The sequence below is a fragment of the Aethina tumida genome, chromosome 4 (genome assembly GCF_024364675.1).
Source record: "Aethina tumida isolate Nest 87 chromosome 4, icAetTumi1.1, whole genome shotgun sequence".
Classification (NCBI taxonomy): domain Eukaryota; kingdom Metazoa; phylum Arthropoda; class Insecta; order Coleoptera; family Nitidulidae; genus Aethina; species Aethina tumida.
The window spans coordinates 26,203,784-26,222,193 of record NC_065438.1 but is presented as its reverse complement, the minus strand read 5'-3'; the positions used below and the strand labels follow the sequence as shown (position 1 = coordinate 26,222,193).

At 25.3% G+C, this 18,410-nt stretch overlaps 1 protein-coding gene across 1 annotated transcript in view; it reads right to left on the bottom strand.

Annotated features, from left to right (window-relative positions):
* LOC109594012 (adenylate cyclase type 6) overlaps positions 1 to 18,410 on the bottom strand; it is a 158,063-nt gene that overhangs the window by 86,210 nt on the left and 53,443 nt on the right. The gene's annotated exons all lie outside the window — the stretch shown is intronic.

The following is an 18,410-nucleotide window of genomic DNA, read 5'->3' as shown; positions in this document are numbered from 1 at the left end:
TTTTTGTTTTACTTTACTTCTCGTTACAACTGAATCAATGCTAGGATGCGGCACAAAATTAAGAACTATAAAAAGGCCAATACATCAAATACTTGCTAATCGAGAGAAGGCGAAAAACGAAACCCTTCATTATATTTTTTAACATCGTCTGACACAAGAAACTGTGTAATTCGCGGTTGCATTACTTTTTCCTCGAGCTGCGACGAAAACTCCTCCAGGTCACTTAATCCACCCATTAAATTCGCAATTTAAATAACTTTTTTCATTCGTTTCTCAAACATCTGAGTATACAAGCGGGGACAAAAAGAGACTGAAGCGACTAAATCTCGGCACCAAATTCATGAAAAAGTTAAACAGGGAAGACGCAAAAGCTTTTAAGGTTCATAAAACATGAACGAGGACAGGAGTGTAATCCCCGCAAAACGCAGTTTTCCCTTATTTTTTAGTAGTAATTAGAGAATAATTTCAGCGACTAACGACATAATTTAGAACCTCATTAATGGATTCAATTTTTTAATTATTAAGTGTCCGTTTTTGAAGAGATTTTTTTATTAAATATGTCTTCACTATTAATATTAAAATAAGCGTTTATTACTGTAATAATAAAATTGTTAAAAAATAAAATATTTTTATATAAATAATAATTATAAATGGGCCGACCATATGTACACATTATGTATAAAAGTAATCATCAATATAATTAAGGTTTTATATGATTCAGTAATTGTATTATATTGATATTTGGAAAAAATATTTAATTTAGTAAGACTGTTTTCAGTTATTAAACAGTTAAATAAAATTTCAATTCATTCATTAAAAACTGTAACAGTGAGTGTATTTTTGAATATTTTGTAAACTTTAATTCATAAGTTTATAATAACGAGTACAATTATTTTCAAGCAGACAGCTTTTTAAATTAAATTAGAGAAATAAAAATTATTGAATGTAAGGTAACAAAATTTCGACATCTAAAATCCTCAATATTCTTTTGCTATTACGATAGCATTGTACTTACAACTAAACTTATAGCCTATTCTTGGTTTATTTACTTTGAAAGTAGTGCTTTCAGAGGTTAAAATATTCCCTATAAATGTTATTTATATTGCCAGGTCAGTAGGAAGGCAACCTTGGCACATTCTTATAGTAAATTAATATCAGACAGGAAACTTAGTAGTAAGAAGTTACAAGGTTAATAATAAAAGTGCAGACTAAGCTAATGTATTAATTTAAATAATATATTTTAAATTTTAAATAAATTTTTCACTATGACTACTAATTTTGATAGATTTAAATCAATTATTTTGCTTGAGTCTACAACGAGAATAAATTAATTTACCTTGTCATTTTTTTATGTTAATGTTAAAATATTAAAAACAATATTTATAAAAAAATTACGCATTAAAATGTAAAAAATCATATTCTTATTTCATTCTTAATATATTCTAATGATACTAAGTTGATAAAGAAGCGTTTATATTCAATTTAAATTTATTTTGATTTGGTTACATATAATTTAATTTTTTTCATAATTTCATTAATTTTAAAGTTTATTTGTAAAAGCAAAATGCATTAAGACATTAAAACGTATCATTTAGTGATTGTCGTTTCGGAAGTATGATGAAAATTAATTAACAATTAAAATCCGATTCCCTGTCTTCTATCGCTTCAATTTCAATTAATATAAATTCTTTTATTTTTAATTTGACATGTTCCACTAATATTTCCCCCAAGTTGCGCTGTCGAATTGGATCAGTTATCGAGTTACTGAAACGTGATCGGTAATTATTATTCTATTAAATCGTTAACAAATTACAGTCAGTTTGGGATTGTTCGGACTGGTGGGAAATAATGTAATTAGAATTGATGTTCGAAGGGAAATTTGAGGTTTAAGATTAGTCGGCTTTATGTGCTAACGGTGATTAGGACTACCTGATATTTTGGACGTTGAAAGGAATTAAATTACTTTCAGGGCGGAGCTGCTATTCTTCTTATATGTTTGAACAGGACAAACTGCATAAAATAGTCGTAATAGATAATTTTCGTTTTTAAATACAAATATCTGCAACACATTATAAATTAGGTGGGTCCATCCTAAGACAATAATTTTCCTTATGTAACATCTCACACTGAAGAAGAAATTGGCAATTAACGAATTTGAAGATTTCGTTCCATCTTATTTATAAATATAATCACCATGTATATTTAGTAAAAAATAGTTTAAATCAATTATAAATAAAATAATTGTAAGAAAAAATATCTTTTTTTTATTTTTTGGATTAGTAATAATGTCTTATTATGATAAATAGTTTACAAGTATTGAATGTAAAAATATATTCATGTATTGCAATCCATTTATGTTTATAAAGTACTGTTCTGTTAATATTAGTTTATATATAATATATATTTTTAATTTTTATTGTCGAAAGAAAACTAAATTTTATAATTTTTATATTATATTTTATTTTTATATTTGCTACAGTCACATACATATGTATAATAAACGAGAGTATTACATTTTTTAATTTAATCATATAAATTCTACTCAACTTTTTTAAAGGTTAATTAAATAATCTCTCCAAAATATATTTACATATAAGATATTCTGGTAAAGTCCGATATAAGATTGTCGTTCAAAAACATAACAGTTGTAACTAATATTATTTTATTTGTTGTTATAAACCAAATTTTTAATATTTACCTAAGTAACAATTTACAGTAATTTTTAAATTTAATCATAATGTGTAATTTGCATATACTCAATTAGTCTTTAGCTAAGGCATAAGATATTTAGTAAAGTTTAAGTTATTTAAGATGTCTAAAACATAAAGGACGTAACTAATGTTATTTTACTGTTTTTAAAAACAAAATATTTTATATTAGCATATGTTTCCTGAACGTAGATATTTCAAAATTTATCAGAAATCTTTAATTTCTTCCAATTTTGTTAAAAGATTAATTGCACCAAACTGAATTTTAATATTTATACATTTCTGAAATATCTACCGTAACTAGTAATTATTTTATTTATATTTTTAAAGCCAATTTCTTTATTTAAAATCTTGATTCAATTACTCCCTAAGCTTTATCATGAATACATATGAAAAATACTCTTTTCGTATATTTGTTAGACGAGAGTATTTTTCAGAAATATCGTAATCTAAAGATAATTTATATATATTGACATATTATCTCGAACTTTTAAACAGATCTTTTTTGTGGCAAGTATATATTATATGATTAATATTATTAACATCTAATTCTTATTATATGAGAACTGTTTTTCAGGAGATGTATTTATTTTGTGTTCTGTCGCATTCTTTATTATTTTATTTGTTTATATGTTTATTTTTTCTATTTGTTTGTTTGACATTGTGGAAATACACCACGAAAATTATTTATTTACTCTGTTACCGAAGGTTGCTAGGGGACTGGTTTTTTGAAGATTCTTTTTCTTAGAAAGAACAATGAAATTCGATAGTGTATTTACGTGATACCCACCAATAAACTTTCAGTTTCAGTCATAATCAGTTTTTCAATAAAACAACCGCAAAAATGTGGCAGTGACCGTAAATTTAAGCGGTAATTAAAAAAACATGAAATGAGTTCAACAAAGTTGTATATAACTTTACTATAATTATGTTTTGTTTAATTCTCCTTTCTCCACTCTCATTTATACAGTTCAACGCATTCAGAATTCTGTTACTATTTCATAACGAAGGTCCCTATTTGTCCTCGTTGAACACGTGGCCATTCTTCGTGCCTACTGCGCCGAAGGTATATGGAAATTACTTTTTATTCTGTTGTCTGCAGTTTAAACATTAAAACACATTATATTACTTAGTGAATAAACAGAACATGTCTGTTAAAGTTGATGGCACATTAATTAGGATTGATGGTCAAAGGAAATTTCAGGTTTTAGCACGGCATTAGGATTATAGATTATGCTTACTATATTCAATTTTAGTATCTAGTTTAAACAGCTATATGGGAAGAGTATTTGCATTTCATAATTTCAGCATTTCCATATTTATGCATACATTAATAGATACTGCAGTTACGTCTAAAATATAAGATATAAAATAAATAAAAGGAAATTTTTGTGTGAAATAAAAACAATGTTTTCTTAATATACTGGGAATTATATGTTTTTTAACTGATAAAATATAAAAAACAATATTTTAAAGTAAAAGATTTGTTTGGCAGTGACAAAATATCAATTAAATTTTGTGTAACCCCACTTGGATCAACGCTGACCATAAACTTTAGGATACGTAGCAACATTGCCGTAAAATTGAGAGATGTTACCCTAAAAACTTTAAAACAATATCGGAACTCATCCCAAAATCCAATAAGTTTCAATTTTGTTCGGTGGCGAAGAGAGCGGAAAATAAAAGGGCTTAACCTATCATCTTCAGGCGAATAAAAAATGCTTTTATAGAATACGATGGTAGAACCTTTAAAACGAGGATGTTGACACAAACACTTTCGCCTTTATTTTGTCGAATAAAGTTTACAGAGACATTTATTTTATTGATTTGCCGAATCCCATTCGGTCCTTCGAAGACACGACTTTTTTCCGACAAAAAGTCAAACTTATGGTACCTCAAAGTGTAATTATTGTGCTTATTTGTCGAAATGGCACATCTATAAATTTATAATGATGTAACATTTTATCGATATATGTTTCTAATTCGAATGTATAGTTAAGGCAAAGAAAAACCAGCCTATAGCCGAACTTGTCTCCAAATTAAATAAACCACCATCTTCTCCAGTTTCCATTTTCGTCCATTTATGTGTTTCGCAATAAAACCTGTTTTACAGTGGCTGTTTTAAATTCCATAAGATACCCCATTTATTTGTTTTCTGGTGGCACAAAAGGACCTGATTACTTTGAATTTGTATAACACTCCTTTATGAGCGGTATTTAAAATTAATGCACACCTTCCGGATATTTATTTTTCTTTTGTGTACTACATAATGACTTTATACGTATAATATTGCCTCTACTGTGGCTTATCAACAACTGTAAATTTTATGTGTTTACGAATTAAGCATCAACAGATTTATTTTAATATAAGTACAACAAGTATTTATAATTATTACACTCTAACAATTTTTTACAATTTCTAGTTCAAATAGAGAAAAATTAATTTACATTAGGTACCCAACAATAATTACTACAAACTTGTCTTGATATTTTTGACATATCTATGAAAACTTATTTATTTTGATAAACGAATAAAAGAAAAGTGGTAATGATAAAAAAGATATGTCCCCTTAAAGCTTTTCATAAATATATATTGTGGTTTATTAAACTATCTAAGATACAATGATATTTTTAGAGGAAAGATCGACATATTTATAAACTATGACATCAAATTTAATATTTAAATAATAACGTGTCTCAACCGATGATGATTTAAATGTGTGTGTGAATATAACATTTGGTTTTAACATTAGTAAAATAAATGATCAGTTTCGCCCTCTTTATTCCACAATAACAATATTAATTGTCTTTAATTTTCAGAAACATCGGTATATATAATCCAAAGATTGTTTATTACATATATATTTGAAAGCTTTTTCCATATTTTAGTAAGAGGTATTTTTATTATTAATATTTATGTGCTAATTGAACTACACCTTTTTAAAATCTGCCAAATTTCAATTTACATAAATATTTCAGAAATGATCAAAGTTTTAAAATACGAGAACCATTTTTTTAATTGTGCTCTGTATACTTCAATTTTTATCTATCTTGCCTGTAAATACTTGTTATTTGTAAAACAAATAATTTTAAATTAGAATTGTGCAAATTAAATTAAATTTAAACTTATGAAGAATTTTTCATAAATTGGTAAAAAAACAAAATTTGTGTGGAACAATACACATTAAATTTATATTATATAATAAATTTGTAAAATTTACATAATTAAAATTCTTATTTACATTTTATTTGTACATTGAATATAATTATTTATTCACTGATATTTCAGCTAGTTAAAAATGACAGTAAGTTAATTAATATTTCAGAGCTAATTTCAGCAGGATTGTATTATTTTATAGTGTAATAAATCTAATGTCATTTAACAAAAACAGTGAATTTATATTATAGTATAAATTTATTAACTGTATGTATTTTTAACCACAAAAATATTCATTATATTAAAAATATAATCAAAATTGTTCATGTTAAATTTAAATATGTATCGTAATATTAATTTATTTTAAAGATCATCATTACTTATATAAATAATTCAAAATTAATAATATAGAAATAGAGTAGTAGAAATAATTATTTATAATTATAACCAAAATTATTGATGTATTAAATTTAAATATGTATAGTAATATTCATTTATTTTAGAGATTAAAATTACTTATATAAATAAGTTAAAATTAATAAATTGGAAATAAAATAATAAACATATTATATTAAAATTACAGATTTAATATAAAAATGCAGAGACTTTTCTTATTTATAATAAATTAGTAATACTACTGCAGTTTTTATTATAAATATGTTACATTAAAAATTATTTATCATATAGACATCTTTTAAGAAAATTGTTCTCTATGTTACTCGGCACAACTTCATTATATGGTTTGTAGCCAAAAGATGAAATAAATTAAATTTAGCAATTTTTTACATTATTTTTTGGAGGAAGAACTTCCACAAAAAATATTGCAGATTAGTCTGTGGCGGGATTAAAAATAAGCCCATTTTTTGCTGTAAAAAATGATATAAAAGGCCCTCTGTAGGAACACAATTTTTAGTGCTTTTATTTTTTATCCATTAGAGTTGATTTATGAATTGAAAAAAAATATAGAAATGCTTCCATATTAAATGGGCTACACTGTATACGTAATTATACAAAAATGAAATATGTTTTCCAAAAATAAAACTAGTAACACAGTTTTTATTATAATTCGCATATATTGCATTTATATATCTTTAGTTGAAATGGCTTTAATAAAGTTCATTAAACATTACAAATTTTACTTAAAAATGCAATTAAATAAATTATGCTTTCATCATTTGTTTATATTATATACAAACAAATCCTTTTAAGGAAATTAATTTTAAGAAAATTAATCCATTTATCACTTGACAGAGGTCCATTATAATATTTTTTACAGTCAAAACATGAAACAAATTGAATGCAATTTTTCAAAAATAAATTCTTTATTTTATTTAGCATGCTTCCAAATGGATATCCAATTCCACCAAAATATTGCATATTAATTAATCTGTTGCAGGATTAAAAATCATGAATTTATAGGAGTGGAATAAAATGTCACAATAGAAAATGATTTCATTAAAAAAATGTCATTTTTATTTTTGTAGCAGACTTTGATATTTGATGTTTTAAAAAATGATACATTGAACAATTTTTTCTGTAAAATATGATATAGTGATATGCCCCATCATAAATATGACCCAGTGTATATATGAAATTGAACATTTTAGTGAATAGTCAACATTTATGTAAAAATGAAACACTTTTTTTAATAAAATCTTATTGTGAAGGTAAAATAGGCGCATCCACCATTTTCAGGTAGGTATAATATTTCAATTTAGTAATTTATAATATTAGTTATATTAGTCAGTTATTGTGTTATTTTAATAGTCACTATAAACTGTATCATTTATGTCTATATATTAATTAAAATTTCAATTATATATATGTGCACTGATTATGTGTATGTATGTAATTTACCTACAATCAAAACCGTGGAGAAAGTTATTAATGTTTGTACAGGACAGTTAATTTTCGTAATTTCTCCCGTAAATGCCAAACTATCCAATGAAATAAAGTAAACACGCTACATAAAATTCGAATAGGGCACCGACTGGATGCTTGCTTCCATATGGCACACAGCATTATAGACAAAACTACAGCACTTTGAAAATGTCTGTCTCGTGCATAGTCCCTTGGTTTTTATGGGTACGCCAGGCACAGCAGTTTGATTTCCATATTGACGTTATATTTCGGATAATGGAACACGTAAAGCGTAAAAAACGGAATGTTAAATAAAATATGATTCATAAATAGAAGCTTATCAATTGGTCTGATTAATTTTATGAAATGTACTAGAAATTACGGCAATATAAGAGATAAGGAAAAAGTTTTATGGATTCACATGGAGATGTTTTTAGAGAGATTTGACTTTCTTTTAGGCATAACTAAATATTAGAAAAAAACAACTATCTACGTTACTAACTAAATAAAATAACCTATAAATAATTTATCAATTTCAATGTAAATCTGAATATTGAACACAAATGTACTTACTTTATAATTATTTATAATTATTATTTAAATTTATAAAAGGAAAGCAGTAAAAATGTAACAATTAAGATAAGATAAGATAAGAAGAACGGATCGGTGAAATTATAAAAGATCAATCAAATCAAACTATCCATCAATCGTTGGTGGAAGAAGTTGTGGGAGGCGCCCAACGTGACGGCCCAGTGATGGCATGCGCGTGAGCTGCACGTGGTACTGGACAGTACTTGGACATTACAACATTTCTTTATTTTTCTAAAATAAAAGTAGCCTAAGTTACGCCTTATTACATCAGCTACCTGCCAATAAAAGTCCCGTCAAAATCGGTCCAGCCATTTCAGAGATTAGCGGGAACAAACAGACAGACAGACAAAGAGACAAAAATTGTAAAAATTGTTATTTTGGTGTATGTACCGTATTTATAATCATATGGATGTAGTAAAAAACGGTTATTTCAATATTACAAACAGACACTCTATATTTGAATTCTGTGTTTATCTGAGCTACTCCCAAACCCCCCAATAAGTCATAGGTGTGACAATATATTTATATAATTTAAAAATGAGAAATAGTGTTTATGATAAAAAAACAAGCAAATATTTAAATATTATTTTTTTAATAAATAATAACTCATAAGATAATAAGAAACTAAGAATACGATAAAAACTTTTTCTTTAGAGATTGTTTTTATTATAACAAATTTAATTATTATATATAGTATTAATATTCTATTCTATTACAAAATAAAAAACTTGTTTTCTTTATGATGAATACTAATGTTATAAATCAGAACGTAATATCCTTAGGTCCTAATCCATGATTATATTAATTTTAATTTTTAGAATAATATAATCAATAATTTTAAAAGAAAAATTTCAGCCTCAGAATTACGTGTCATAAAAATAACATAAGAATTTTGGAATATACATATTTTAATAGAAGCTAACTAAATTTAATGGAGAATTCATGTTTTTAATAAAAATGGAAAAATCAAATCTAATTATAAATATACTGTTGCAGAAATATTTGCATCTTAATTGGGTCACATTGTAGGAATAAATGTATACATTTTAAAAATAATATTTAGATAACAATTTTTCATTTATGTCTACCAAATTTTATAAAAAGAATCTAAATAATGAACAAAACATGGTTCATAAATAAGTTAGTAAGAAATATGTTTCAATTAAAATTTAATATTTAAAACAGCATATTAATCGAATTTAAATTTGAGGTGTATTTATAATTAATTACCTTCACGGTATTTAAATATTTATGGGAGATTACCTTTGCGGATAATTCATTAAACATTTTTACAATTAATTTATTCATCATTTAGTAATTTACTCATTTGAAACCAACGCGAATGTTTAGATATATGTTTTATTAGCTTTAAAAATTAAATATTAATTTCTGATTTTAAGTAACAAAAATTGGAGAATTCAACAAAAAAACCCAGTATTATTTAAAATTTAATATATACACAATTTAATTAATATTTAATTAATAAACATAAAAAATGAATTAATTAAATTTGTTAAATGAACTAAAATATGTATGAAAAAAAATTGTATTATATTTAAATTTTATAATTGAAGAATATTTAACATAATTATTTTTAGTTATAAAAATTTATTATATAAATTGGAGTAAAATGGCATTTCAGTTTCAGTAAAAACAATTCCTTTTACAACAGTACATTGTAACAGCATATAAACCTGTGTATGTGTATTTTATAACTGGCCAATTGTGATATACTGATATATATTTTATAAGCTTTGAAAATAAAATATTATTAATTTCATGTTATATTATTTCTGATTTTAAGTGACAAAAACGGGCACATCCAACAAAAATCCAGTATTATTTAAAATTTAATATATTAATTAAAATGTATAAGCTCCAAATATTAATTAATTAAATTAGGTAAATGTAATAAAATATGTATCAATTTCAATCAATTTTTTTATAATTATATTTTAAGAGTGAATAATTTTTAACATTATTGTATTTATTTATAAATTATTAATGTTATATATATTAGAGTAAAAGGGCATTTTAGTTTCAGTAAAAACGATTCTGTTTTTACGGCAATTATAACATCAAATTCTTAAGTACATTAGTTTACAACAGAATAAAATCTTTTATATATACAGCGCTGCGTAAAATTATGGAACATTTAATAAAGTTTGACTGTCTTTCATTAAATATTTAATTTTGACACCCTATGGTACCCTAAAATTATCGCCAAAATATTTGTTTTTGTGCGTTAAACAAAAATCGACACGTAATTTTGAGTTTTACACTTGCAACAATATTTTACAGTTTACAATTGCTTTTTAAAATCTGTAAAATGAACATCATTTTAAAAGAAAATTGTGCGATGACTGTTTCTCTTTACGAAGAAGGAAGTCAAATGATTTTACGAAACGGGTACCAATGACAGAAGATCTGAACAGGAACGAAAAAGAATAACTTCAACACAACAAGACCGATATTTTGGAATCCAAGCTCCTAAGAGCTACAAAGGTTTGTAACCAACAGTTTACAGCAGCAACAGTTTTCATTGACTTATAATGTAAGAATAAGTCAGGACACCTAAAGAAAGACAATAAAACCCCGTACCGTGCTGTAACAGATCCTTGATTGACTGCAACACATCGATGAGTCTAAGTCTTCTTTAAATAGCGATGATAGTCGTAGAAGAGTATATAGATGAACGTTATGGTAAAAGTAATGTAGCTGTAACTCTTGGTGGAGAATCGGTAAAGATTTGGGGGGCATTTGTTTGCAGTCACATACGAAAATAGTCTGTCATTGCTGGTGGAAGTTTAACGGCTGATATATATATAAGGGAAACCTTAGAACCTCATGTTATACCCTTTGCTCCTCCATAGTGGAAATACTCCATATTAATGTAAATACACTTGAAAAATGTTAAAATTATGTTATATTTAATTATTTCTCTAATAGCATTGTATTTTTTTCTTTTTCAATAAATATTCATAGATTTTCCTTAAAACAGTATCCTAAATTTATTAAAATAAAAATAATAATATATATAAAAAAATAACACACTTATTTCAATTTTGTTAAATTTCAAAAGTATTCCATAATAAGCACAGTGTATTTTACAATTGGTCTATTAGGATGTCATCACATTGAACATATTTATTTTTTTATTTAAGTTATTTTTAATAATAATATTGCCAAAATTTAGGTTTTTTTTTGGTTTACCATTTTACTTAATATGGTTCTAAGAATAAACAAATTTAATCGAAATAATATTAATAAATCAATAATTTAATTAATCACGGTACTGCATTCTTTTCAATCAAAAGAAAAATAGCTGAATTAAGATGGTAGAAATTTCAAATTTCATACAATTTTGGTGATTTTCAGTTATTTTAGCCATAATCCTTTTCTTCATTTGGACTATTCAGTTAGAAAGCTAAATTTACTTAATAAGTTCTTCAGAATAAACCTCAAATCTAATGTAGATAATAACTTATCAAAAAGATGTCAGAAAATCCATATTTCATATGGAATATGAATGCCATTCAGTTTTTCTTAATATTGTTCCCAGAATAAACTTAATTTAACTAAAATTTAATCTAGATAATATTTCATTATAAAGATCATTTACATTTGTTTTCACCATGTGTATAACTTTTTTCAACAAGAAATCATTCCAATATCTATAGTTTTAATTTTTTAATCGATAGTTTAATTATAAAGATTTCAAGCACACACTTCATCACCTTAACAACATAATAATTATTGTGATACTTGTTTTCCGAGATGCCGTACCCTTTTAATATACTAGCTATATATGTAACTGATATTATAGGGAATTTCAATCAGCTTTTTTCCATTGGCTTACATAAATGAAAAATATCTTCTCTTTATCAGTATATTTTCATTTTTTTAACTCATTTTTATCTATTATGGCTTAAAATATTCGTAATTAAATAATTTATCGGTTAATTTCAATTATTTGTTTTTAAATAATATTAACTAAATGAGGTCTTGAAAGTCGTGAAAAAGAACAGAAAAGTTGAAGATTCGTCAGTAAATCAGCTACCTTCAGGTGTTGTATATTTAATTTAATCACGTTGCAAACGAAATATGAAACATCTCAATCTACCTCTTCCTTAAGTTTGGATTCCGCTTTAAGTGGAATAACAATGTCACAAATTAGCTGTTATCCAGGTAAATGGCCCAAACGAAAAATAGAAAATATGCTTTTCGTAATGTAAAAGAATATTTCAGCATTTCAAAAGTTGAAATTTGTAAATCAGTTTTATTGAATTCACAATGCTATCAAATTTTTAAACATTTTAATTTAAATTCTTAAATTCTATACCTTTTGAGAACAATAAATCAATGAAACTCAGACATCTCTAATTAAAAGTTATAATTGAAAAATCAATTTTAATTTGTCCCGAATTCGTTGCTTTCGCACAATCAGTTATCCCCATTAATATTCATCGGATCCTCTCTTCAGCATTATCGATTCTGTTGTATTATATTTCATACAATTAATAAAGCATAGTTGACTGATTATCTGGCTATAAATAAGCAATAAAACTAAAAATAGATATAAGCGGTCAGACGCGGTGTGGTGACACATTAATATATTAGCAAATATCCCATGGGGTGTTTATTTGCTTCGAAAACAAAGGACTTTCATCACTACCGTGTTACAGATTAATAAAATCATAATATCTTGTGACCGTATTTATTGTTTCGTCCTCATAAAACACTTATACATATGACAGAAAATCGTATTAATTCAGATTTATTGAACTGTAAGACGAGGGAAAATTGCACGGTAACAATTTCTACATATTTCTGATCATGTATTCAGAAAAATTATGTGCGCATACCATCTGGAAACAAAAATTTATTTAGTACGTGACAACGAAAACCTTCGTACTTTTATACCTTGTACTCGACCGAAAGGCCTGTCGCATAAAAGAACAGTTAATAATGCAAGTCTTTGGGATGTACGTCACGAATAATAATTTTCAGTTTACGGAACGGGTAATTTCATTTCACATTATTTCGGGTTGGTTATTTTCTCGTTGTGTTTTTCTCGACTTTAAAACGAATGCCACAAATTCAGGGAATTTCACTAAATGTCCAAGTTTATTCAAAGGATTCTGTTTCCGTTGCAGTTTTGTATTTTTTATGGACAACTGTCTGTATAAAACAAGACAATTTTGTACTTATGTAGAAGTCTCTTTTATGACAAAATAAATACAGAAACGGATCCTTGTTATTGTTGTTATTATGCTTTGTAGTTCTATTGCTTTTTGCTATTTATTCTCTTAAAAATAATGAAAATAAAGATTATTTTGAAATTAGTAGTGAAAGATTTTACTTTAATAATAACATGCCTCTAAAGAAAACTTATTATGAGACAGAAATGATATTAGTTTATATTTAAACTCTAATAGACTCAAGACAAATACAAAATGAAAATGTTATGAGGCAACGAAGAAAGAATGAATATTTAAATTTAATGTTAAATTTCCCTGGGGTTTACCTATTTGATCAGTTAAAAAAGCATTTTTTTTTCTATCTTTTAGATATTCTCATATAAGAAACTACCAATTATCAGTTATAATGTGCTTTTTCTTGAAGCTTTAATATACTTCCCATTTCAGTGATGTCTTGATATAAACTTGTTCATCGCTTTGAACACCTAGATTTTCTAGGAACAAAAACAAATTACTAAATACAAAATGTATGCTAATTGTCCTTGTTCCTAGATATTGAACTTGTACTGGATTGTATATACAGAAATAGAAACATAAAGATTATTTTTAAATAAAAATTAGTAGTGAAAGAATTTACCTTAATAATGACTTGTCTCTAATGTAAAGAAAAAATGTATTATGACACAGAAATGATATTCGTTAATAACATATATCAAATATATATACAATATAAGTATTGTAATTGCTCTTCATTTTTCGTGAAACATTTATTGCTAGTTACAAGTGAATTCAGAAAAAAATTGCCAAATTGTAGTAAAAGTCTGTTAGTGTAACGATATATACTACTTTGATTATAATAAACAATCATTTTTTTTAGTAAAAATCTATTTATTTAAATAAAATGCTTAATTTTAAGCAGTAAAATAACATTTATTTAATAAAATTTTTAGTTTTTACCAGGTAACTTCTGATGTGTAAAAAATATCAAAAACTTTTTAGGAGATAAATTATAGGAAAATGAATTCTCTACAAAAAATGTCATATCAAAGTTGATGGTTGCGTCAGAAAATGAGAAAAATGTCAAAATTTTAAATCAATCCAACTTGACTAATGTTAAATAACTTTTGAAAAAATGAATATATCAAAAAACTACAAGAGACATTTTTTGTAGAGCTAAAATAAAGTAAAATCTGTTTTGATCATTTTGAAATATTATCTCTAATGAGAGTTAAAAAAATTCAAAATCCAAGAGAACACCATTCCCGTGTTATTTAAATCGGAAATTAAAATCTACGATGCGGCACCTCTTAATATTAATATTAAGAGCTGTAATACACAGCACAGTATTTTTTTTTCCATTTCCAACAAGATTTTCGATATAAATAAGAAAAAAAAAATGTCGATTTTTTTGAAAGTCTATTATATATATATATATATATATATATATATATATATATATATATATGAGACAAATTTATTGTTTTTAATTTAATATTAAATATACCTAGAGTTCTATTTGAACTGTTAAAAAAGCTTTGACGTTTTCTATCTTTTGGATATCCTCATATAATAAAGTAACTATTGTCCATTATCATTTGCTTAGTCCTGAAATTTCAATATCTGCTTTCTATTTCAGTGATATCTTGATGGAACTTTGTTTATTGCTAAATTTTCTAGGAACAAAAATATCAAACTTAAATAAACACATGTTAAAATGTCAAAGATGTAAACCTTTGATAAATTAATTATACTCCATTGTATATACAGAAATAATAGAATAAAGATTATTTTGAAATGAAAATTAGTAGTGATAGAATTTACCTTAATAATAACTTGTCTCTCTAATGTATTATAAAACTGAATTGATATTCGTTTGTATCTACAATATAGTTTCTTTTACATATTTTTAATGTAATATGTTAATTTCATTTGGAGCAACCACTTGTTTTTCATTTGTTCAAATCCTAATAGATCCAAGACAAATACAAAATAAAAATGTTATGAAGCGAAAAAGAAAGAACGAATATTTAAATTTAATGTTAAATTTCCCTAGGGTTTATCTATTTGAACTTTTAAAAAAGCTTTTACGTTTTCTATCTTTCGGATATCCTCATACAAGGAACTAGCAATTGTCCATTATCATTTGCTTAGTCCTAAAGCTTCAATATCTGCTTACTTGATGTCTTGATGTAACTTTCAACGCCTAGATTTTCTAGGATCAAAGACAAATAACTGAATAAAAAATGTAACTTAATGTAAAAAGTTAAGGATGTTATTTCTTTGATAAATTAATTGTAGTCGATTGTATTTACAATGTGGCTTATTTAAAAGCGGAAAATTTGTGTTTTTCGTACAATTTTGACTATTAAGTATGAAAATATATATTTGTAGACAAAAAGTCACGTTTTTTGGAATGACGATTCGTAAATACTAATTATGTTGTAAAATAAAAAACATGTACTTTTTATGGTAATATTAGAAATTTCCCAAAAACTTGTTAACAACTTCTTAGAATGCTTCTAACTTAACTTCACTTAAAGATTCATTAAATTTACACTTTCCACAATAACATATAATGATTTGAAAACTCTTCTAAAATATCCACTTCAATTTTTGTAAATCACAATGCAGATACAATTAAAATAAACTTATACAACTGAAATTACCGAGAACTTCGATTAGTCGTTCAGATTTGGCACTAAACTTGCCGCTTCTTTTTCATTCGATCATAGTATTAATCCATTTCTGAATAAGCTACAGTTTAAAAATTAAATATGTAAATTTGGAATAATAAAATACCTGTTATTCAAATTGGAAAAATATGGGGAAATTGTATGAAATTTTCATCATCTGTATCTTTCATCAAATGTATCTCGAAATGAGCTGGCTACCAGAACATAAATTTGAAAGCATCTAGGTCAATTGAAATGAAAAATAAAAACAAATTGTTATGAGTTTCGTATTCCGACCACTTGAATTATCCCAAAGAAATAATATAAGGGAAGTCTTATTTAAATTTATTTTAAGAAAGTGATTCCAACAAAAAAAATTTCTTACAATTCTTTGTCGGTTATATAATTTTATATAATTGTAGGTAAGAAAGATTTGCTTCAAGATGGTAATGGACACGTGGACCTCCTACAAATCAGTATGACAAATGATTTGATTCCGCTTTATTCAATTATAGCATTGCAAACATCTGGGGCGCACAAAAGTGTCCATTTATTTCCAATTGATCCTCTCTTCGTTTCGCAGAAGCGACGCATTCGATAATTCAATGTTATAATACTTATCGGTTCCACCTGAATAAAAATACACTTCACATTGGGAAGTTGAAATTATTAAATCGCTCTGGAAATAAATTTTATTTGGTTATGGTTAAAGGCAGAAATCGGTTTTTAATGGTTCAGCAATAGAATTTAATAAAAAGTAAATAATTTTTATTAAAAAACTAACAAATATTTGTGGTAAATATTTATTTGCTCTATTAATATTGTTATTTTTCGTTTTCAATAAAGATATTTCTGGGTATATTTTAATTTATAAACTCTAATTATTGTACCGGATAATATGTAACCACGAATTTCATTCGTTTATTGTGGATATTTATTAAAATAATTGATTTATTTTAGGGTTACAAAACAAAGCGAATACATATTTTAAAATTTGATTGAAAGGCAATTTATATTTTCATTTACTACAAAATTAATTAAAACTTTTAAATGCATACAAAATATTCTGTGGCTCAAAATAAATTATTCATTTTCCAGATGTGCCGAAATGTGTACCAAAAACTAAATATAAAACATGATTGTTTTAAATTTTGTAGAAAATTTAAACATATAAACTTTTTAAACTTATAAATTCAGAATAACTACGTTTAATATTTTTTAATTTTTAGATTTATAATTAATGTAGGTACATGAAGGATGTTTATCTTTTTAGTTTCATAAATAGTTTGTAATATAATATACAAAACATTATACATGTTTTGTATATTATATACATTATTCAATTGTTCAATTATAATTTGGTGATGTCAAAAATGAATTATAATCGCATTCTTTATATTTGGGGAAAAAGGAAAGATAAAAAGCTATAATTAATAAACAAAATTAATTTTTTTTTTTAATTATTTCTAATTTATAAATTATATTATAAAATTATAATATAAAAATGTTTATTGTTGTTGAAGAAAAAGCACACAATTTAAAATTAAAAAATTTATATATAGACCGATCAAGATCAGTTATAGAAGGCTCAAATTCAAATTTTGTTCAGTTAATATATTTTAATCATCTATACTTTTTTTCATATACATTTAAAACGACGATATTACTTTAAACTTTAAATAGGATATATTTCAATAAATAAATCTTTGATGTCAAAGAAGAATATTGGAACAAGACTAAAAGTTTGCATAAAAATGTATTAATTATCCTCCAGAAGTGTATTTTGAAGTAACGAATCCATGATCAATAGAGCTAATGGTAAAAAATATTCATCGTCCTCCTAATAAAAGTTTGGATCTCAGATACACCACAAAAACTTTGAAGTACGATGGAGGAAAAGATTTGGGGTTACTTTTCTTGACATGGTATAAGGCTAAAAAATTATTAGTAAAATGGACCGTTTCTGATATTCACGTTCAAAAATGGTTAAAAGGCAATTATGTTTAGATTCTCTAATGGTCTGCGTCTGGATCTAAATTAAAACACAAAAAAGTATCAAATTTAGATGAATTGTGTTTATTAATTGGAAAGACGTGAGGTTTATGTCAAACGACGATAGCGGATATTTCACTGAATCTTTGCCTCACTGTTTACGGGATTATAAAGATATTTTTCAAAAGAGTGCTATTTCTGTGGCCAAATTTATTTCCCATTTATTTCGA